This window comes from Cervus elaphus, chromosome 5 (assembly GCF_910594005.1).
Source record: "Cervus elaphus chromosome 5, mCerEla1.1, whole genome shotgun sequence".
Taxonomy (NCBI): Eukaryota; Metazoa; Chordata; class Mammalia; order Artiodactyla; family Cervidae; genus Cervus; species Cervus elaphus.
The window spans coordinates 53,642,813-53,667,128 of record NC_057819.1 but is presented as its reverse complement, the minus strand read 5'-3'; the positions used below and the strand labels follow the sequence as shown (position 1 = coordinate 53,667,128).

The window sequence follows — 24,316 nt, the reverse complement described above, 5'->3', positions numbered from 1 at the left end:
CCGTCCATGGGATTCTCCAGGCAAGAATCCTGGAGTAGTTTGCCATTTCCTTCTCCAGGGGATCTTCCCAACCCGGAGTTCAAACCCAGGTCTCCTACACTGTAGGCAGATTCTTTACCATCTGAGCTAGCAGGGACGCCCAGAGACTCTTTCGGGAAGTGGTAAGTTAGGAATGCAGCATCTCACCAGCACCTTGAGTTTGTCTCCTGGCTCTGCTATTTTCTCACTGTCGATCTTTGAGCAAATTAACCTCTCAAGAGCTCAGTTTCCTCATTTGTGAAGTGGGGGAGCCTCAGGTGGTTCTTATGGAAATTAAATGAATGCCTAGGTGTACAGTGCTTATGCGTGTAGCTGGCACGGAGCTGTCAATACCTGCACCCTCATAGGCGTTGTGAACAGTGACAGGAACCACTACGTGGGTTCCCAGGCCCCCAGGGGCTCACAGTGGCCCTGGCAGCCTTAGTAAAGAGCTCTTTATTCACCCTCTTCTGCTTTAGATGTCAGAGCTTCATGCCAGTTTCTCTTTGTGGTTTCTATGGCTTGAGACCGGTGCCCCAGCTCCCGTTGATGGTGGGTAAACATTTGAGAATTTTCCTCCTGTAATTGTGCTTTCTCGTGACTTAAACTGAAGCCTCATCAGAGAAATACGAGATGTATCTATGTATGGTTTGTATATATTTATATGGTGAACATTGGTATATCTGTAAGTGTGTGGAGGCGGTGAGTGTCTGAGTTACAATGTTGGAGAAGTCGTGCATTTTCTTTTTAACTTTTTTGAAAGAGTGTGTTTGCTATGTTTTTGTCTTTTGCTGGTACACAGTTAAAGGGAAAGGAGAAAACTAAGCGTCCAGTCATCTAGGAAGAACTGTTGAGAGACTGGGTCCTTAGTAATAACCTAGAGATGGAGGGAGGGAGGAGATGGTTGCAGTAACCATCCAAAAAACAAGCTCAGCCGTTGGCAAGGAGGAGCCCAGAGTGGGGTGTATCTCATGTATTCTAGGGCCTTCTCCAAGGTTGGAGGAAAAAATGTAGGAGATTTATTGAGGCTCTTTCCTGTGTAGGTGGGTGCTAAGATTTTAATGTGTGGGTCCATGCTACATTTACTGTAAGTGTGGAAGCCTTCCTTCTCAGCCTCTGTAAAGTAATTAGCTGCTTGAATTTATTGCAGAACTCTTTATTTTTTAGGATATCCTTGTGTCGTTTTGTTTTGCATTTTCCTTTAAGTAAGACGTTTACCCCTCTTCAGCATATGGTAGCCCTCTCTCTGGGTAGTAATAATACTGCCTGTGTGCTGCTTACTCTGGGTCAGGCATATTGTAAGCACTTGTGTATCAGGTCATTTAATTCTCACAATCACGCTGAGCTATAGGTACTGTTCTTAGCTGTCTTCCACCGATCAGGAAACTGAGGTTTAGACAGAGGAAGTGACTTGGTCATGCAGGTAGTAAGTGATGGAGCCAGGCTTTTACAAACCTGAGCAGTCTGTCTCCTGAGGCGGTGCTTGTAGCTGCTGCTCAAACCCTACAAACTAGCTGTGGACAGTGGTAACTTCATAGTGGAGACAGGAAGTGACCTAGCGCTGATTCTCATTTCTGAATACTTCAGCACATCTATCAACCCAATACACATGGCCTTGCAGACTGCATTTTTGTGACGGGAGAGATGGGATTTTGTGTTGGGGCTGCCCTCCTCCAGGGCAACCTCTGATTAACCATTTGGCTTTGATCCATCACTTTCAATCCAGGGCCTCAGATTTCTCACTTATAAATAGAGAAGTTTGGATTAGTTGAGTGTCAAGAGCTATTTGAACACCACAATTTATTCCTTATACATTAAAAAAAACCAGGATGCTTTTACTAAAAATCACATTTCTGACTTCTCATGAAATCTGATGACGGGGCACCGTGTCTGGGCAGCGAAGTGACTGGCCGTTTGGATGAACAGTATGCCCGTTATCTGGTCCAAGGCCCCATCACTGTGGATGTCCTGGCTCTGGGCCTGCCCTGCTCCTGTGTGCCCCATGCCTCAGCCCTGAGGCTTATGTACTTGGAGCCTCAGCTTTATGGAGATAGACTCGGATTAGTGAGGTGAAGTTATAGAACGCATACTTGGTTAAGCAAAGGAGAAAAAGCAGTTTAGAAAGTTAGAACTGTTGAGAGATGGCAGAGGTTTTCTTGGGAGGTGGAACCTTCTCTTGCCTTCAGGTGGGAACTGAACACAGGATTTATGCCTAGAGTTCCGATGGAGGATGACCGAAGGGTTTTCCCAAGCCTGAGAGCCCCTGATGCCCTATCATTTCTATATTTAAACTTCTTAACAGCCTCAGTTTCCATTTCATTTCCCTCTTAAGCTACATATGGAAAAGTTACCATTTATCCCTGGTCTTAATCTCCCAGGCCAAAACAATCTCACCCGTCCTACTTAGTATTTGTGTTTTTATTTGGTGCTCAACTGTACTTCTTCACCTGTCTCTCTGCTGGCAGGTGGATATCCAATAGCCAGAAATTCCAGACTCTGTTATTAAAAGCCATAGTTTAGTGTCAGTGTTAAATAACATTATTGGCAATGTAACTTAATATGGTCTGGGCATTTCAAGAAACTGTATGGTTTGTTTACTCACTTCAGATCATAGAAATCTGTATATGGGGGTTTGGAAGAAATCCTGCCTTTACCTTTTAATCTTTAGTAAGAATCCTGTCCTCATCTCTCCTGATGCCTCTATTCTTAAAAATCCCCTGGCTTCTCAAAACGGAAGGAATTTTATGACTGTGAAATCTGGAAAGGTTCATAAAGAGCCTAGCACTTTATAACTCATTCTTCTAGCTTTTTAGAAAGGAATGATTATGCTTCTGATGCAATGCAAATTTGTTTAGAAACCAGTCTCAGCTTTTGAAAAAGAAGCCCTTGACCATAATTGTTGGATTTTTGGACATGAAACTTATTTCATGTGTATAAAGAACTTAAGTGTATAAAGAACTTAATATTTTGATAGCCCCTGAAAGTCTTCAGTTTATCCTCAGGAGAGATACTTCACTTTGTATATACTCAAAGGAGGACCTTCACTTACTGCCGAGTGACTGAAATGATGCTGGAATTCTGTGTATTTTATCATGTAAATTGAGTTGCTAAATTTGAATTAATCTGAATAGAATTTGACTTTCATTTTATGTCAGCTCTGGAGGGTTTTGTTGGTAATATAAAACCAGAGAAATAAAACTGCCTGTGCTGTGTGATTGTTCTTCCGCTAAGCTGCAATAACAGTGGTTCTATTAAGTGGAAACATTGTCTATAGATGTACTATAATCTTTTATTTTAAACTTGGAGAGGTTAATCACTTGGCAGATTAACTCATGATAGGATAAGTATGCTTTATAGATTGAAATAAAAATATTGGTGATTATGATTTGATCTAGTTATTTTATTTTTCTATAGGAGAGGAAAATTAAATTTCTTTTACTGCCTCAAAAGCATTGTTTATGAATTTTTTTTCTACCAGTATCGTTTTTTAAAAAGTCTTATCTATTCCATGATATAGCAGTATTTAGAAAATCATTTTCAGTAGAAGTAAGAATCATTTGCCATAAAATTAGAGCTTATATATTGGATTGTTAGGCTTTTCTGTATTTGATGTAGGAACATCTTTTCCCACGTCTCCTGTGTCTCCTACATTGCTGGTGGATTCTTTACCTTCTGAGCCATCAGGGAAGTCCCATATTTCATGATAGAGATTTGAAAAAGTATTTTTGCATTAAATGTGTGGCTAATTCATGTCCAGGCAAAACTATATAATGAGCACATATATTAGGTGAGATCCAGGAAATACTGTCTTTCTTAACCAATTCAGCCTGGTATCTCTCCATCATAACTTTTTTTTTTAACACACACAATCTGCCAGTAAGCACTATTGAAAAGGCAGATTTGAGATTTTTTCGAGGTCTTGTCAGTGTACAAATGCCTTTTTTCTCCTATAAGTATTTTCCCTGATCCTCATTTTCTTCAGAAGATACTCATCTGTAGCCATGAACTGATTATACCTACATGTAATTCCAAGTGACCCAAAGAATGGTGGAAAAGAAAAGATGTTTTCCCCACTCTTTAGGAAAGTGTTTTCTCCTTTATTTGCCAAGGTGCATGAAATGTTCTTCCTCCCAGATGAGCAGGACTGGCTGCCTCTCTAAGGCCCCTTCTCCATGACCTCATCACTAAGGCACTCCCTAGTTGCTCTATTTGGAATGGCAGCATCCCTCCCCCTCTCCCCCCAGCACACACTGCTCTTCTCCCTGCTAAATTTTACTTAACCTTAGCATGTCTCTTCCCACCAGAATGTAAGGGCCACAAAAAGGAGGGCTTTTAGACCCTTTTTGCTCATGGGAAAGTTCCAAAGCCTAGAGTGGTCCCTGGTGCATGGAAAGTGTTCAGTAAATCTTAAGGTCTGTTAAATAAGACTGGAAAGATGGACTCTCTTTGCATGCCACTCTCATTTCATGAAAATTATTCTATGACACTAAAATTTTTTTTCTTAGCTTTTAACTTGTATAAATGAGTTCAGGGAGATTCCAATTTGAGTCTCCTGTTAAAATGATTGAGTCATCTTGTAGAATATGACATGAAGTGGGTGCCCGGTTCATGCCCTTCATCTCAGGAGAAAAAAGATATACCAGTAACAAGCAAAATGATTAGGGTACACAAAAATGTTGGAATCAAATACAATTCTGTGCACATGTTTATTGTCCTGTAGCTTTAATATCCATGTGTATATGTATATAATTTAAAATGAAAGACATATGCCTTGTAGAAAATTTTGGAAATATAGGATATTTAAAAAGAAAGAAAGATAACCATCAATAACTCAACTGCTCACTGAAATCTAGTGTTTTTTTCACTTTGTGGTTACATATTTACTTTTACTAAACTGGGAATATATTACACGTGTTTTTATAGCTTTTTTAAATTTAAAGGTACATGTTGAAACTTCCTTGATGTTTCCGCTTTTCCCCTACCTAGACAATGCTGCTGTAGACATCTTTATGTGCCTAAAAATGGGTACATATTCATGATTACGTTCTTAGGTCAAGTGCCTGAATATGGTACTAGGAAGTCAAAGGCTATTCATGTGCAGACATAGAGCAGTTTTTTTTTTTTAAGCCTGTCTAGTGATGTCTTCAGTTACATGCTCACTCCCTAGAGTGGCTCTCCTTTGAAGACGAAAGAGTATCTGTCAGTGGAATCTGTCAGAAGGAGCATTGGTGCTATTGCAAGACCCTGGCACAGCTTTCTGCATCACTTTGCTCCAAGCTGGACTGGTTTGACAGTCTGGGCAGAACACAGAAGGTGGAGAATTAAAAGAGGAGTAAAGCCTCGGTGATAGAATCATCAGGACTGCAGTTGGTGACACCCCCACTGTTTCCTTCCATTCTTCCATGTCTTGGGGCTGGTAAGTGCAAATTGAACAGGGTATTAGGAAACGGGTTTCAGTTGTGGTTCTGCCTCAAATTGGCTTTACCGTTGGCAAGTCACTTCCCACCTCTGGGTCTCGTCCTCTTTCATTTGAAAGTGATAAGCAGGAGGGTCCCAGAGGGGAACTTGGTTTAGATCAGTGCTTCTCCATCCTGGCCACACATTAGAGTCTTCTGGGGAGTTTAAAAATGACAGACTCGCAGGTCCCACCTTCGGAGATTCTGATGTAATTTGTCTGGTGGTGGGAGGGGACTCTCCAGATGATTCTGATGGGCCGCCAGGGTTGACAGCCACCACACTGGGTGAATCTAGAGCTTTCCTCAGGTTCTCCTATCCCACGGTTCTGTATGTATTTAAAGAAACAGTGCTTTTTCCTTTGACCGTATAAAATCCTACATGAAAGGACTTTTAAAATTTACTAATTGCCACCATGGAAGTTCCTTAGAAAACTAAAAATAAAGCTGCCGTATGATGCAACAATCCCACACCTGGGCACGTATCCAGATAAAACCATCATTTGAAAAGTTACAGTGCACCCCAGTGTTCATTGCAGCACTGTTCACAGTAGCCAAAACATGCAAGGAACCTAAGAATCCATCAACAAATGAGTGGACAAAGAAGATGTGGAGTATTACTTAGCCATAAAAAGGAGGGAAATAATGTCATTTGCAACAATATGGATAGATTTAGAAACTATCATACTAAGTTGTGAAATAAGTCTGACAAAGAAAGACAAATACCATATGATATCACTTATATGTGGAATCTAAAAAAATGATACAAATGGGCTTATTTACATAACAGATACAGGCTCACAGACATAGAAAACAAACTTATGGTCACCAGAGGGGAAAGATGGGGAGGGGCGATAAATTAGGATGTTGAATTAACATATGAACACTGGTGGCTCAGTGCTAAAGAATCTGCCTGCCCGTGCAGGAGACCCAGGAGACACGGGTTTGATCCCTAGGTCAGTAAGATCTCCTGGAGGAGGAAATAGCAGCCCCCTCCAGTATTCTTGCCTGAAAAATCCCATGGACAGAGGAGCCTGGCGGGCTACAGTCCTTGAGATTGCAAAGAGTCGGACACAACTGAACGACTGAGCACACAGCTACTACATGTAAAAGATAATCAACAAGGACCTACTATATAGCACAGGGAACTCTATATTCTGTAATAACCTATATGGGAAAAGAGTTTAGAAAAGAGTAAAGATATGTATGTGTATAACTGGATCATTTTGCTGCACATCTGACACTAACACAACGTTGTAAATCAACTATATTCCAATATAAAATAATTTCTTAAAATAACTATGTACAGTTACATATCACCTCAAGACATGATTTAGTGACTCACTAAATATCAGAATTTGGAGAGCAGCACAAAGACAAACAAATGGCAAACTTGGCAAGTATGCAAACTTCTTTAACACAGTCAAAGAGTATAATAATGAATCAGAAATTATTAAACATTTTAATTGAGTTGGGTGATATTTTGCTGATGTGCTAAAAGTTCATTATCTTGCTTGTAGGCCTCTGGCCGAAGAGGTAACAATACCATGGTATTTTCCCCAAGTAGGGAGGACCAGAGTTTGCTCATCAAAGTTTGGTGGGTAGTATAGGGTGATGGTAAAAAAGGTGATTCTGGTACCCAACTGACCTGAATCATTTGCCTGCGAGACATAAAGCAACATATGGCTCAAGATAGAAGTTTGATGTCACTGAGCTGGTAAGAGTGAGGTTGCACCATTCTAAAACGAGCACAGTGGTGGAGGAGCCGCCAAGACTCTGTGGTCGTGTTGGGCAGAGAGAGCCCAGAAACACAGGAGCCACGTGACTTAACCTAAGCCTCACCCTGTGAAGTGAGCCTCACGTGTCCCCATCAGAGCTGCTGTGAACTCTTACACTGCATGATGCGGCAGAGGGGCAGCTCTGAGCATCGGACACGTGTTCAGTCTACTTATTGTCAAAAGAAACATATTCAGAATCAGACTACATCTTACCACCTTGATTACCACCCGCCGAGTCCCGGTCATCATCATCTCTGAACTGCTGTGTCACCTCCAGCCCCTGTCTAGCTCCTATTCCCACTCCGGCAAGCTTGCCCCAACCTCAGGGCCTTTGGGACCCTCTTTCCCCCACCAACTTTTGGACGGAATTATTATTCACACAGCAGGTGTCTCTGTATGCATTTGAAGTGTGTGAGAATGACTCCCAAACAGGAATGTCTGGTGGACATTTATCCGTCCCCCCTTATTTTATCAACTCCTTTTGAAAAATCCAGTTTGCTCTTTTGCCACCTGTACTCTGAGGAAAGCAGCTTCTTACAGAGTTCAATGATAAAATCATGGAGTTTTACTACTCACACGGGCAGGGAGAGTTGCGGTCACCACTCTCAACTTTTGCATCTTTCTCCCAAATGTGTACCCGACTCACCCCTCCATAGCAGTCCTGACTGCTCAGTCACCCTTTCATCAGTTTTCCCTGGCCATATTAAAAAAAACTGAATCTGCTCCTCACTCTCTTGCCCTATCCTCCCTTATTTTTCTTCCTAGCTCTCTATCACTGCTTGAAATTATTGTATTATTTCTTTCAATTATTTACTTAATGACTGTCACTCCTATGAAAATATAAGCTCCGCAACGGCAAGGTTCTTGTCTTATCAACAGCTGTGTTCCTAGAGCCTGGCACATAAAAGGCATCTAGTAAATATCTATTGGAAGCATGCATGGATAAGTGAGTGTAAAATATGAACCCGTCCACAGTTCTCAGGTGCATTGCTCACTTAGGAGACGAAGTAATGACTTTATGTTCCACACTCTTCATTTGTCTTACGTTGAAGGCAAGATTTAATTTGAGGGATTGCACACTTCATTTCTTCTCTTGTGCATAGCAGAGTGATTCTTGTCTTAGCCAGACCTGTGCTGAGGAATTCATCTGCTGTCTAACCTGAACTTGATCCTTGAGAGTCGTTATGCCCTGAGAGCTCTTCCTGTTACCCTGCCAGTTTTTCTAAGACCTGGATGCCTTCTCCCCCCATTCCTGTAAGCAAATACATCTCTGTTCTGAGGAACTTTGTTTTGGAGGTTCTGCAAGATGAGATTTTTAAAGATAGTGGATTAGAAATGTCAGCTTGAGAGTCAGCTGTTATCAAACACAGAAATCTGAGAGAATACCTGGAGACAGTGCCACCTGATGTTTTTACCAGAAGATGAACATCTGGTAGACTTGATACTTCAGGGGACCTGAGTATTAGTAGGAAGGGAATCTTAGAGGTTGATTGTAAACCCTACCAGTATAGTTTATGATGCACCTATCTCTGTAAATAGGAAATAACCAGTGAGATATGAGAAGTTGTGGCCTTTTGGGCAATGAGAGAACCAGGAGAGAAAGTTCAAGTTTTCTCTGAAATCAGGATAACAAGCATCAGTTAAAGCAATTGTTTATTGAAGCTGTTGACAGTTGCTGTAGAATGAATTTAATCTCTTGTGTATTGGCATACTTTACTTTAGCTCTGAAACAATGAAATGATACTATCTTTATCAGTTTGACTTTACTTCTACAAAAAAATACATATCCTTACTTTATTCTTTCTTCCTTTCCTAAATGCAGTGATTATGTCCACCTCACTGAGATTAATTCTGTTACCTGCTGTCTCTCCTGTTAGATTGAGCTTCCTGGGGGAAGGTGCTGGGTGCACCCAGCCCTTTCCTCTGGGAACTAGCTCCAGTGTCCTGAATGATTCCTGTCTGCAGTAATATTAGCTAATTGTTCTGCTTAATCATGGATGCCACTTGGTGGGAGGTACCTGGAGTTTCGACCAAATGTTTAAGGGAAATAATCAACATCTCTAAGGCTCACCTTGCAGCAAACACTAGACCTATGAGTGAGAAGTCAATTTCCTTCTCACAGGGCCATACTCAGTAAAGACATGAAGTGATGCTTTATTACAGTTCAAAGTCTTGCAGGTGAAAAACTCATTAGTCTCCTCTATGTTCTTGACCTCTCTGACTGTCTTGAAAAACCATTCACCTAATTAAAACTTGATCCTTTTAAATTGGAAAGTCCTACTCTCTTTGGTAAGCCTAAATGACTCGTAATTTGGCTTACTGCTGTCTGAAACGCATCAGCGTTCTTTTCTATTGAGGTACTATATTAAGTATATCTGAGCGTCTTACTCATAAAAAGGCTTTTGTGTTTCATTAACTTAGTCAGAGTGTGAAAAATGCATAACATTGTAGGGAAGACGAGAACAAGCCATTTTCTTTAGTGAAGCTAATTAGAATTCATTTTGAACCAGAGCATAACCATGAGCCTACTCACTATTTTTATATTTAGCCTTTGAAAAGGTGGCACCTAATTACTACAGTACAGTTTGTACATTCCAGAATAAGTGATATTTTGGCATTAAAGTGAAATTTCTGAGGAGGTTAAGATATTGGAAGAGCACAGGCTGTCACCAATGTGTTAAAATAATTGTGGTTCATTGACTCGTGCAAATATTATTCTGCTTTGTTTCCTGTTTGCAGTTTCTCATGTTTACCATGAGAGCAATTTAAATAAGAAAACAGAAAAACAGCTCAAACTTTGGCCCTTGACTGATTTTTGGTAACTGGGATGGGGCATATTTTTAAAAAGGAATAATAGCCCCCAAATAGGCCACTACCTTTCTGGTGACCCCAGTGTTGCTAAAAAAGATGTGTTGTCACCCAGGTTGACTGGGGCGAGTGGCAGGGGTCCACTGTCATAGAGCATTCATCCCACTGTCCTGGGCTTCTCGATGAGTCTCAGTCCAGATTCCATTTCTTTTTTCAGAGGAATGGGCATTTCTGGTGAAGCAGACACTGCCCTTCTGGAGCGAGCGGGCAGTTTGAATAAGATTATCTCAACACCAAGTAGTAATGATACCAAACAGGGCCCTCGGGGGCTCCTGGGCACGAAGCCTTTCTGTGTTCCCCATTTCTTTAATTATAGGAAATAGCCTTCATTTATCCTCCATGACCTTCTCTGAGTTCCAATGTGCAGATTCAAGCTGTTGCTAATTAGGGAAGGGAAAGGATGCAAGACAAGAGAGAAACAAATACTCAAGAGAAACAATCCTAGAGCCTTGAGTCAAGGTCCTGGTTCCCCAGAAAAGGATGCATGCAACATCTTTGAGATATTCTGTAGATACTGAAACCCCCTCCAGGTGGGAGAAATTCAGGATTAACAATGGTGTGCTGCCCACAAGCTTGTAGACCCCAGACCAGTTGGACCTGAAGGTTGATGATGCTGACTCCTGCTTACCTCACCACCAACCCATCAGAAGAATGTCCAGGAGCTGATCACACCCTCTTTGAACAATTGCTATAAAACTTCTCACTGTCTTCTCCAAGTGGGGATACAGTTTTTCAAGGCATGAGCCTGTTCTGTCCTGCTTTGCCTGGCAAAGAGATAAAGTTTCTCTTTCCTCCAAAACTCTGTCTCTATATTTCTATTTGGCACCTGTGTACAGAGAGCCAATATTTTGGCAACAGCAAGCCATCCATAAGTGTCCAGTGCTGGCCATTTTTTTTAATATGCTACAGGCTGAGAAGAGCTCGAGATAGGAGAAAAACCCGAGATCACCCAAAACTTGTTAAGTTGCCAAGGTCACACGGCAGCCAGGTTCAAGTGCAAGTGAATATGACCTGACCCTCTGCACCTGCTGGCGCGTTGGAGTCTAGCAACTCAGCTCTGGACAACGTCAGGCCAGGCCTCGGGGTTCATGAGCTTAGGGCCAGATAGAAGCCCTGAAATCAGTTCTCAGGGAGCAAGGCCTGTGGAGCTCTGACAGAAGCCCTGAGAGATGACTGGCTAGTAGCTAGGGAGTGTCCAGCAGCCTGTGTGTGAGGGGCATGTGTCTATTCTAAGCAGCCCCTAAGCTCCATCTCTCCCATGCCATCTCTTCTCCTACTGTGGGAGGCCGCTGAGGAGAATTCTCTCCCGTTTTGAATAAACCAAGATACCCTTTCTGCAAGTCACCTCTTCTGGTTCCAGGCATATATGTTAAATTCATCACCTTCTTCATTAGAAAGTGTTGGTTGCACAGTTGTGTCTGATTCTTTGTGACCCCATGGACTGTAGCCTGTCAGGCTCCTTTGTCCTTGGAATTCTCTAGGCAAGAATACTGGAGTGGGTTGCCATTTCCTTCTCCAGGGATCTTCTCAAACCCAGGTCTCCTGCATTGCCGGCAGGTTCTTTTCCATTCTGAGCCGTGTTTGGTCTTTTTGAGGAGCTCAGCAGATCTTTGCTGGATTGAATAAATACTATAAAGAAGAGAATCAACACTAGTTCTGAATACACAAGGCTCTAGGCACTGACTTAGGTGTCTTTCGTACTTCACTCCTTTCATACACCCCGTGAGTTGGAAACTTGCCCAGAGTCACAGATGGACAGAAGCAAAGCTGATATTTTAATTCAGATCTATATCACTTTCAACTATCTTGGGAAATGTGTAGGATTTCTTTTACTTTTCATTAATTTTTATATGTGTGTGCTTTTTCTTTTATAAGAGGGGAAATGAAAAGAAATTTCTTTAAGATAATCTGTCTGAAAACAGTTTCCCATAAACATTAGATAACTTAATAATTTGCCATTCGTATTAAATTGTATACTTGCAGCAATGCAGTTCTTCCATTATATAAGAAATATTTATTATAGACATACAAGGTACAAACTGGCTTCCCAGGTGGCGTTAGCAGTAAAGAACCCACCTGCCAAGGCAGGAGGTATAAGAGACATGGGTTCAATCCCTGGGTCAGGAAGATCCCTTGGAGAAGAGCATCAACCCACTCTGGTGTTCTTGCCTGGAGAATTCCATGGACAGAGGAGCCTAGCGGGCTACAGTCCATGGTGTCTCAGAGTTGGACACGACTGAAGTGATTAAGCAAACACACTCACAAAGTACTAACTACTGTGGATTTAATCCATAAGCCAAACCCTGTGCCCTCTGAACATGGTAATGCCTTTGGTTAGTCACTGTCTGAATATTTTGGCTTAAAGAATAGTTTCAGTTCTCAGAGTGCCTTACTCCCATTAGTTTAAAATGCTGATTGTTCTTAGAGAATTGAGTCAGGCTCCTGTCTACGAATGCTATTGAAGTAAAAGGGTCTATGCAGATTTCTACCACTACATGTTACTTTGAGTTTTATAACTAAATCATTTCCTTTACATTTATCTTACTGTGATTTTCCTAAATTTGTAATTATTATGAATATTTGCCAGGCAATACAAATCCCATTTACCTGAAAGATATTTTAAGATCAAAATAAAGGAATAAGCCTGTTATTGTCACTGAGGGAATTTTAAAAATTGTATGTGTGTACATGCACATATAATACATAGTTGAGGATTTTAATTGGTCTTCGAAGATGCCTGATTCTCATAGTCCCAGAGCAGTTTTGCTTGTTCATTAAATTGCTACTCCCTTGATCTTAAATAAGATTTTCTTTAATTGTGTTCGTGATTTCTCATGCTCAGTATTTCATTCACCTATTTTTAGTGTTTCCTTTGGTTGCTTATTTTAACATTAAGTCCTAGTATTTTCACTTGTATGATTCTTTTTTTTTTTTTTTCTTTTTTTTTTAAAAATATGGAACGCTTCACGAATTTGCGTGTCATCCTTGCGCAGGGGCCATGCTAATCTTCTCTGTATCGCTCCAATCCCAGTACATGTGCTGCCGAAGCGAGCACACTTGTATGATTCTTATAAGTAAATATTCCTTAAATTTTTTTTCTTAACAACATACACTGTTTTACCCAAATCTCCCCAGGCAAGCTGACCAAAAAGGCCCTTACGATGTAAGCTTATGTCTGCCTGTAGGCCAATGAATTTTTAATTTTTTTCTCTCTGGATGATCAGAGTTACCTTGATATTATTTTTTTAATTAACCATAAAATGAAAACACACATTTTCTGAAAGATTTTAGAGATCATCAAGTTTAATTATTTTACTTTATTAATTGAAAAGTATAAGTTAATTACTTTATCAGTGAAAAACACAAAGCCCCAAGAGTGCATGGCCTTATAGAAACCACACAGCAGGTAGTAAGTACAGTTGGGATGTTACCTCTGAAAGATAGAAGGATCACTTCCTCAGGATCAGAATTCTCAGTCATGGCACTCTTGGTGGTTTTGGCCCAATAATTCTTTGTTGTCCTATGGCTGTAAGTGTGTTGAGATGCACGTGAAGCATTTAGTGTAGAACCTGGCACATGGTGAGTGCTAAAGGAATCATTATGAAAATGTTGGAACTTCCCTGCTGGCCCAGTGGTTAAGACTCTTGTGCTTCCAATGCAGGGATGTAGAAGTCAAGGGTTCGATCCCTGGCTGGGAACTAAGACCCCACATGCAAGTGGTCAGATAATTAATTAGAAAAACACACACAAATAAAGAAATAAAAAGTAAGCAATATTTAAAAAAAATATGACTCTTAGGTATTGACATTGTGCAGTACATAATTCAAAAACCCCTGTGTAGCTGACAGTGGAGACACACAGTGTTTATTGAAATAGGAAAAGCATTAAACTAGAAAAAGATTTTGTAAGAAAACAATGAAAAAACATGTCGGTACCCACAAAGGTCTGTATATAAGAATTAGCCCAGCTGAAGGAATCATGAAGTCTGTCTACCCCAATAGTTGTAAGCAAATGTATTTCTCACATCCAAAGCAGGCGCCAGCCAAAAGCATTGCAGAAATGGGAGCTATATTTGGAGAGAGTGTTTCACACCATTCTTCCCTGAATGATAGGCTAAAGGAAGAACTGCAGCAACATCCCTGTGATAGGGGAGCTTCTGAGATTCTCAGAAGGGGAGGGAGAGCTGGAGCAAGTGAACACAGTGTGAACCACGCTGACTGTAATAGGCAGTGACATTGACATGCTGGGATTTGTTGAAAGACAACCAGAGGGTCTGAAAGAACTGGCAAACTCTCTACCTTTGCCTCAGCCTGGAATAATGACATTTTAATGATTCAACAAAAGAAAAAATAGATCTATCTAGCTCCCATTTGAATGGATGAATTAATCGCTTCCTAAAATGGTTTGATTTTTTTTTTTCTAGCTTTCTTGGAAACTCTGCTTATACGGGCAGGAGGGTAGTTCACCATACAGATAAGATCTCCATTTCACCGAGTCCATATGGCTTGGGGGTGTGGTCAGGCGATGGTGGAGCAGACTTCAGGACTACTTGCATATATCATCATCACCTGAGTAGCTTTAGTACAAAAGGAGTATAACGTCTGTCAAGAATTTCCTGTGGGCTGTGCATTGTACTCATCTGTCATGTCATTTATAGATTGGCTGCAGTGGGTTAGTGATTAGAACCAGATTGGAACCAGACTGGCCAACTCAGATCTCTGCTCTGCCTCATAATAGCTTTGCCACCTGGGACAAGTTTACCAAGCGTCCTGCTTCAGTTTCCTCTGATGTAAAATGGGAATAATGGGACCTATTTCATGAGACTCTTGTGAGAATAATGGGTTAATATATGTAAAGTATTTATACATATGGTAAATGCTATAAAGGCATTTTATAATGAACATTTTATAATTTGATAATGCTAATAGGAAAGCAAAGTAATAATGTGGTGCTAGAATTCATACCTATTTTAATCAAAAGTCTATGCTTTTTATCTCTATAACATAGTGCTTCTGATGCTAACTAATACTTAGTGTGATCTGTACAGCATAATGATATTAAATTGAGGTCACCCTTAATTTCTAGAACAATAAGTGCTAAGATATGTAAAATACCTATTTTTCATTACACTTACATTCACCCACAATTTAGACATTGGCTATAGACCCTCTTAATCTTTGATATATCTAGGTGAAATAATAAACATTAAAAGATTATATTCTTGAATTATACTTAATACGTTTGTCTGTATTTGATGTAGTGCTTTGCTTGATTTCATTTATTCTTGTAATTGTACTGCATAGACAGTAAAGATACTGCTTATCAGTGTGTAGATAGAGCTCGAAATTTGAGTCCTACCCAAGGCAGGACTGAAAATCACATCTTCTCTTAATTCAAGAGTGTTTTTCCTGTGTTTACATATTTACCTAGCACTTGTTAAGATTAGGCACCTACTATGTGCAGATGTACCATCTGAGCCACCAGGAAGTCCACTTTACTTCTGTGCAGATGCATTAAATGCAGAGAGCAAAATACTACTTTTTTTTCCTAAAGCAGGTTACCATCTGGCAAACAAGAAGGCATCCTCTATGTGTGATATTATTAGAATGAACAGAGCGCTGTAGGAACACCCAGGAATGGTTAAGTGGGCCTGGAGATTTGAAGAAGGCTTGTTAGAGGAGGTGACATTTTAAAGTAATCAAAGTTGTGAGGAAAGGAGCAGATGTGAGCACTTTAAGCAGAGGAAGCCATTTATTTAATTGTTGAAAGAAGGTGAGTGGGCCTGAGTGACAAGCGTGGCTTGTTTGGTGAGATGAGATCAAAAAATAGGTTGAGACTCAGGGAAGGACACTAGGAAGTTGGACATTCTTCTGTCGGTGATAGGAAGCCGTGAAAGGTTTTAAGCAAACATTTTCAGAGCTCTGTTTGAGAAAATCTTCCTTCTACCTGCAATGAGGAGTGTATGTAGGAGACACTGGTTTTAGAGGGTGTTAGCTATGAAGCTGATCACAACAGTCCAGAAATTTCAGAAATAATTTTGAGAAACTGATGTCTGAATGAGGATGGACTTAAAAAAGGACAGTTTTGGATGGGTGATTGGTGAATGATATTATAAAAAGGAAAACAAGAAAAAGAAGTTTAAAAGTGAATTTAGTATTGAGCCCTGATGCTGGGAAACATTGAGGAGTAGGGGACGACAGAGGATGAGATGGTTGGATGGCATCACCGACTCAATGGACATGGGTTTGGGTGAACTCCGGGAGTTGGTGATGGACAGGGAGGCCTGGTGTGCTGAGGTTCATGGGGTCGAAAAGAGTCAGACATGACTGAGTGACTGAACTGAACTGAATGTTGTATTTGAGATCCTGGAGGCTGGTCACATGGATGTTGCCGCTGATGTAGCCCTGAGGGTTGAATTTTGGATGAGACTAGCACTGGAGGAGGTGTTAGGGGAGGACAGACCAGGGGGCAGGTGGGGCAGCATTTGGGGGGTTGGTCGTGGAAAGGAACTTCTTGATTAGAATAAAGCCAAATTAACTAAAATTATGGAAACCTACAAATGAGAGAATTTCAGTAAAGAGGTACATTGTACCAGATGTTGTCAAGAGGCTGAGGCTGTTGTCTTTGATGTGTGATGATGCACTTGGACCAGAAGATGTGAGAGTTCCATCCATTTAACATTCTGAACCTAAAATTGGGAGTTTTCCCTAGATTCTCCCAAGGGCAAAGTATAATTTTAGGTAAATTGGCCAATCTAGAGAAACCCTTTAACTTGCAAAACCATTACTAGAAGCATTTCCTCATATATGGGTATGAATTTGGTACTACCGTTTCTAATCCTGGCATTTAAATCTCCAGAAAGAAAGGTGTTAATGGTTGATTATATAGAATATGTGGAATTCAGAAGACTCTAAATTTAACTTCTAAACAGTAGACATACAGGGTTGGGATTATTAAAATGAAGGCAGTGCAGAGTCATCATATTAGTATTTGGATGCCATTTCATGATGGGGATAAATAAGTCTGGAGAGGTATAAGAATGTGTGTGTGTCTGTGTGTGTGTGTGTGAGAGAGAGAGGAGAGAGGAGGGAAGGAGAGGGAGAGAGAGAGAAAATAGGTCACTATGATTGTGCTGGCAATGCCTAGGTTTCTATTTGGGTCTTACTAGAATGATTTCAACTTAGACATCCTTTCCAGACTCACAAAGATATAAGCTCATGCTGTAGAATCTTCATCATTTGAATGATCATTGTTAAGGCTGTCACAAATCCTGGCATTTCAGCAACCATTCCTTTTTTTCTTTGCAAAAAGAGGTTGACAATTTGGGGTCCTCTTGCATCTGCAGCCAGTCTGCCTTTGGGACGTTGAGTAGCCTTCACATTACTGTCACTGTGCAGAGTATCATTTGTTGACAGCTTCAGAGAGGGGGAAGCCATGCTTGCTCAAGCTGGAACACACCATTCTTAATGGATAAAGAGATGTAGAGGCAAAAATCTAGTCATTGGAACTTTGCAGGCTTTTAATTAACTCTCCCCTCTCCTTTTGGAAAAGGAAATGGCAACCCACTCCAGTATTCTTGCCTGGAAAATCCCATGGACACAGAAGCCTGGTGGCCTGCGGTCCATGGGGTCGCAAAAGAACCGGACATGACTGAGTGGCTCAATAACAACCCCTCTCCTTAAAGAATAGAAACATTTCCTAGCTCTTCTGCTGCCCAGTTGCCACTCGGTTTTGACTGCCATTAGCTAGGTTGGAGATGATTCAAAACAGAAGACAGAGGTTTCTGCACTCAGAATTTTGCAGGGTGGATGATGTCGGTGTTAATAGGTGGGAAAATGGCTCTTTGGGTTATGCTTGCAAATCGTGTAATAAGGATGAGCTGCTCTTTTTTTTTTTGTATCTTTACTGGTGACCTCTGACCTGAATCGCCCGATCTCTGTTCCCTCTGTGCTTTAAGTAGCAGCTGCCAACATTCTCCACTGGATTCAGAAGTGAGCCGATTAGGTGATGTGTACAAGTCAAGAAAACTTGACCTTCACTCTTTGCTCCGATGCCCCCCAACCTCGTCACCTCTTGTTTCCCTCTATGATCCCTGATCAGAACAAACACCCCATCCCCATCCAGCATGTCTCTGTTGTGGTGTAACCTTGTTCATTTATTACAGGTTTGTTCAGAATGTTTCCACCTGCAACTTACTGCCTTATCCTTTGCATGTGTGTGTGCTCAGCTGCGAAGTCGTGTCTGACTCTTTGCAACCCCATGGACTGTAGCCCACCAGGCTCCTCTGTCCATGGGATTCTCCAGGCAAAAATACTGGAGTGGGTTGCCATTTCCTCCTCTAGGGGATCTTCCTGACCTGGGGATCGAAGTCACATCTGCTTCATTGGCAGGCAGGTTCTTTACCATTGAGCCACCTGGGAAGCCCCTGCCTGATCCTTTCATAAAAGTTAATTAGACCTTTGTGTTTGGAATTTTATAGAAAGGGAATCATTCTACTGCCTGAAATAAAAGAACCTCATATCTAAAACTTTCACACTTGTGTTTCTGAGATTTCCTATAAATAGATCAATTTAGTTATATTTTCACCTGTCTCATTAACCTTTTATACTGTTTTTCTAATTGCACTTAAAAAATAAATTTAGGAGGTTACATAGCCCTTCTAAAAGTGAAACAGAAGGAGAAACTATTAAAATTCACTGCACGTAATATGGATAGCCATTATTTTGCAAAACTTGTGTTTTATTACAAATCCACCTGTGTGTATGAAAGGTCACAGTGGATTTAAAAGCCAAGGTCTTAGATAATACCCCAGTGACTCATCATGGTTTTCCTCTATAAAAATGCCTGCCACGTCCAACCTTATGACCCTGTGTAATGTCCACAGAGCAAGCTGATGCCTGCTGCCGCCAAGAGGTTTGGTAATAGAAGCTCGAACAGAAAGGCTTCTAGGTAAAGGAAAGTTTTCCCAACTCAGAGGCTAGTCTTTCCTGAATGGAAGCCAGGAAGCTCTCTAACACTCTCCTCTACTGAGCAAAAGTGTGTGGTTTTCATCAGCGGCAGAAGGCAGTGTATTCATGCTGGAGAAGCATCTCCAGCAATTTTATCTCCTATGAAGGAGCCAACGGGGGGGACTCCCCTGGTGGTCCAGTGGCTAAGACTCTGAGCTCCCAGTGCAAGGGGCCCGGGTTCCATCCCTGGTCAGGAACTAGATCCCATGTGCCACAAGTAAAAAACGATGTCACATGCCATAACTAAGACGTAGTGCAGCCAAATAAATAAAAATAAATGTATTTTAGAGGAAATGGAATCCAGAATCTCCGGAGCCCTGTGAGTACCATTGGTGGAACCTGGAGTCCAGGAGAAAGGCTCTGTGCTTTCATCTCCAAACCAGAGGAACAGTGAGATGAAGGTTATGTCATTGGTGTCTTCATCCTGAAAGCATCTAGGAAAATGGAAATGAATGAGCCTATGATAGAGAACCAGGGGACAAGAAGGAAGAGCTTGTCGACTGGAATCCAGACCCCTCTGGTCTTTCCAGGCTGTGTTTTTAGTAATACCTTATAAAGAAGTACTGTTGTAACACTATAACCACACTCTTAAATATCCAGTTTTTATTTCTACCTTTGTTATTCTGTTTGCTGAAGATCACTACTTAGTAAACAGTCTATAGTTCACTGCATAGTCTGTGATCAGTTTCTCCACCATGGCTTTGTAAATGCAAAAGTTGAAAGGGCCTTCCTCATGGATTATCGGCAGGTTTACCTGTTGTTGCCTCCCTAGGTTGATGTCCAGCTGAGCCGGAGAAGCTGGCCCACTGCAGAGAGGTTTCTGGATCATGTCTGTAAACACTGTTACTTAGGTAGGAATTTCCAAGTGCCAGGGTCAATCATCCATTTCACCCTGACTAGGAAGATGGCAACCCTCCAGGTGCTCCCTGGTGGTGTTGGGGAAGGTAGGGGTGGCTATATGGCTGAGTATCTGTGCTGAAAGCTGAAATTTTTATTGTCATTGTTGTTCAGTTGCTCAGTTGTGTCCAACTCTTTGTGACCCCGCAGACTTGCAGCACACCAAGCCTCTCTGTCCTTCACCATCTCCTGGAGTTTGCTCAAACTGATGTCCATTGACTTAGTGATGCTCCTGGAGTTTGCTCAAACTCATGTCCATTGAGTCGGTGATGCCGTCTAACCATCTCATCCTCTCTCCCCTTCTCTTGCCCTCAGTCTTTCCCAGCATCATGGTCTTTTCCAATGAGTCAGCTCTTCACATCAGGTAGCCAAAGTATTGGAGCTTCAGCTTCAGCATCAGTCCTTCCAATGAATATTCAGGGTTGATTTCCTTTAGGATTGACTGGTTTAATCTCTTGAGTCTTCTCCAGCACCACATGTTTATGGCCTTTAGGAAAAGAAAGGATCAGGGAGCAGGTATCTAATGTACAAGTTACTGCTTTTCCTTCTGGTTCTGAGACATTCTGTGTCTTTTGGCCATTCTAGGTTTTTTGAGGAGGGTCAACTACGCAGTGAAATTCTAACCAATATTTTTTCTTCTTATTGACAGTATTCTTACAGTTAACAGTATGGGTAGAGAAATGACTTGAAGACTAAAATGTGGTTTTGTTTACACACCTTCAATGGATATTCCTGAAAGCTTATCATAATAAATCAATGTTGCTAGCTTGCATCCTGATGACTCCCAGCTTACCTGCTGAGACCGGACAATGTCATCAGTGGACCAGGTTCAGTAATATGGTGTTGACTGTGTGTTATATTGGATCCTTTTGCAACAGGAAGATCCAAGCCCCCTAATGCCATTAGTTAAGTTCAGTTGCTCAGTTGTGTCCAACTCTTTGTGACCCCATGAACCGCAGCATGCCAGGCCTCCCTGTCCATCACCAACTGCTGGAGTCTACCCAAACCCATGTCCATTGAGTCGGTGATGCCATCCAACCATCTCATCCTCTGTCGTCCCCCTTCTCCTCCTGCCCTCAATCTTTCCCAGCATCAGGGTCTTTTCAAATGAGTCAGTTCTTCTCATCAGGTGGCCAAAGTATTGGAGTTTCAGCTTCAACATCAGTCCTTCCAGTGAACACCCAGGACTGATCTCCTTTAGGATGAACTGGTTGGATCTCCTTGGAGTCCAAGGGACTCTCAAGAGTCTTGTCCAACATCACAGTTCAAAAGCATCAATTCTTCGGTGCTCAGCTTTCTTTATAGTCCAACTCTCACATCCATACATGACTACTGGAAAAACCATAGCCTTGACTAGATGGACCTTTGTTGACAAAGTAATGTCTCTGCTTTTTAATATGCTGTCTAATATGTCTAATATGATGCTATTATTTGATAGTAGATACACAGTATTGGTGATTGTCACTTTGGACATTATAGAAGACAAAAATATTATTCCTTTCCATCAGTGAAAAGGTTCTGGAATCCATTCCACAACTTCATCTCCAGTTTGAGATGAAAATCCCTCACCTTTTTCTTCTGAAAGAAAAGCAAGTGTTGATAAATACAAAGACTAGAATGTAATTAACACACTATGGAGTAATGTAAATGGTATTTTCATAGAGAAGCAAAATTGAGATAGCAGTTGGGGGCTCCCAGTCCCTTGAAGTCTACATGGTGAAGATTTGAATCATCATTCTCATCCTATAAACCATTCAGTCCTTCTCTGGAATTTTTTGAGCTTTCCAGGGAGCTTATATTTTCATGGTTGTCATAAGACCTTTGATGATGTCACTGTTATACACCAGGGTGCTCCAAACCTAAACAGGGTTCTGTGTCTCTCTCTTCCTTCCCCTCTCTCCTCCTACCTTCCCCCCGAGATGAAGACCCTACCAGAACATATCCCTCACCTCCCCCTCACCACACACACTCACATGCACACAATCATACTCTTAGTGTACAGGACTTTTCTGAAAATCTGTGGGCTCACATCACATACTGTATGATTCAGCCTTGCATTTTAGTTAGATCTTTTCCTTCTTGAAAAGTTTTCTTTTTTTTTTTTAACTTTGGCAGTGTGGGTGAGTGACATTCCTTTCTCTTTGCCATCATGTCAGTCACTCTGGGGATCATCTGCTGTTCACACCTGCAGCTTTGGTCCCTGATTTTTCCACCTGCTTCCCTGAAATAGATACTGCCTCCGAAGTCAGAATAATTCATACTAGCCCCCCACTTTCTCATCTGCTTTCACAGCAAACATCTCAGGAGCCCCACCCCCTTATTTTTGGTGTAAGACACGATTGCATGGTTCCCATGGTGACTGAGTACAAATTTGACCATCACTCACCGGGAGTTTGTCTGTCTTCATTTTTCTCCTGGCTCCTCTCCACTGCCCTCCTCTCTTCTACAGCTGCTCCTCCAGAACAGTGCATTTCTCTCCTAGCTTGTTGCAGCATGGTTTTGCCTCTTACCTGGAGCTTTAAAAAAATCTGCAAAATTGTATTAAAACTATAAATAGTAAATCTTAGGATTAATTTTCAGTATAGCTGTGTAAAGAGAGGCAAACCTACTGGGATGCAGACATGAGGAAGCAGAGGAATCCCCGAAAGGATCCATTTCAGGAAAAGAAACTTCTATTAAACTTCTATTAGGCCATCACAGAATAGATGTTTTTAAGGTAATGCTAAAAGAACTCTGTCCTTGAATTGTTAAAAGGAAACAACTGGAAAAATAATTTGATGTGCTTCCAGGACAGTCTCTGTTGGCTGAGGTGAGTGGGTCAGAAGTTTAGTAAAGTTTTTTGAGGTTTCTAACCTTGACTTTCAAGTCAAACCCAGTCCTTGTGAAATGGGAAGGAGGAAAACACATATCAAACTGCCCTCCATTCATATAAATGTTCAGCACTCCTGAATCTCTTTTCAACTTAGGACATCCACACCTATGTTTTTCACACTGTTACCATTTATGCCTCTGAGAGCCCTAAGAATGAAGCATTTCATGAAAGAATTATTTATGCTTATTCCTCTGGAATTTTTTTCTAAGCTGCTGAATTTCTGCGAGATTCAATTCTGGCACTTTCTGAAGCATAAAGAAAGTATCACAATGATTTCAGACAGTAGTCAGCGCTTACATCCATTCCTGGAATGGTCTCCAGGTCCTTTTCTGGCTGAGGTGTTACATCCTGGTGCAGGCAGTTAACCCAGGCCCAACAGCCAGCTGCCTGACAGTGACTGGAAGATGCCATTGATCTTAAGAGATGTGAATTCAGAGATGTTGAAAAGTGAAAACAGTGCATCAGTGAAATGTAGGATTTGCTGCAGTAGAAACAGACATCCCTGCGGTCTTCATATCTAACAGTGTGTACTCTAGAAAATCCTTTGCAACGTACTTTTGAATAATGTAGTGGGTAACCATTCCCTTATCCAGGGGATCTTCCTGACCTAGGGATTGAACCCAGGTCTCCTGAATTGCAAGCAGAGTCTTTACCATCTGAGCCACTAGGGAAGCACCATATAATTTTAACCCAGAAAGTAAACCTCTTAGGTGTTTACCCTTACATAGTTAGCATGAATAGACAATTTTAAATAAAGATATTCATCATTTTAAAAGTAAACATTTTGAAATGGCCCAGATGTCCATAGATGGGGAGTTGGTTAAGCAGGTCGGGTCCATTCTCTCTGCCTGTGGCCATTCTGCCAAAGCATTGTTCCAAAATGCAGTGAACCTCAGTGAGAATGGCATGTGCAGACACGAGAAGATGTGCATGGCATTTGAAGATAAAGATCAAGTTGTAAGACGATGCATATAGTAAATTACCAGTAACATTTTTGTTTTGAATTTTTTAAATTATATTTATTATGAGAATGGATAGACAGTGCTATTTTCCTTTTAGCATGTCCGAGCCATTGGTAGAAAGGGTTTCAGGCTTATGAACATCACATTTGGATGGCTGCCCTAGGTATATGTTGTACTGAATTAAAGACAGATTAAATATCACCCTGAAGCACAGGAAGAAGTCATATGGAGGACTTCAGGGAATAGAGTGTTATGTGTTTATTTGTGCTAAAGAATTTTCTAGAACCTAATACGTCCAAAGCACTCTGATAGGTATGTGAGTTGAGGATTGTTTCATATTTTGACACACTGCTCAGAGCTAAAGGAAAGTAAGGAAGCTGCATTAGTAAGATGCTGTGGCATTTCAGAGGAAGGAGAAATTCATTCAAGTTTGGGGTTCCATGAGGACTTCCTGCAGGAG

At 41.2% G+C, this 24,316-nt stretch overlaps 1 protein-coding gene and 1 non-coding gene across 2 annotated transcripts in view; one reads left to right on the top strand and one right to left on the bottom strand.

Annotated features, from left to right (window-relative positions):
* RNF150 (ring finger protein 150) overlaps positions 1-24,316 on the top strand; it is a 263,115-nt gene that overhangs the window by 5,330 nt on the left and 233,469 nt on the right. The window lies entirely within an intron of this gene.
* LOC122695792 lies at positions 13,066-13,172 on the bottom strand. The gene has a single exon (XR_006341545.1). It is a non-coding gene; the product is annotated as a U6 spliceosomal RNA (small nuclear RNA).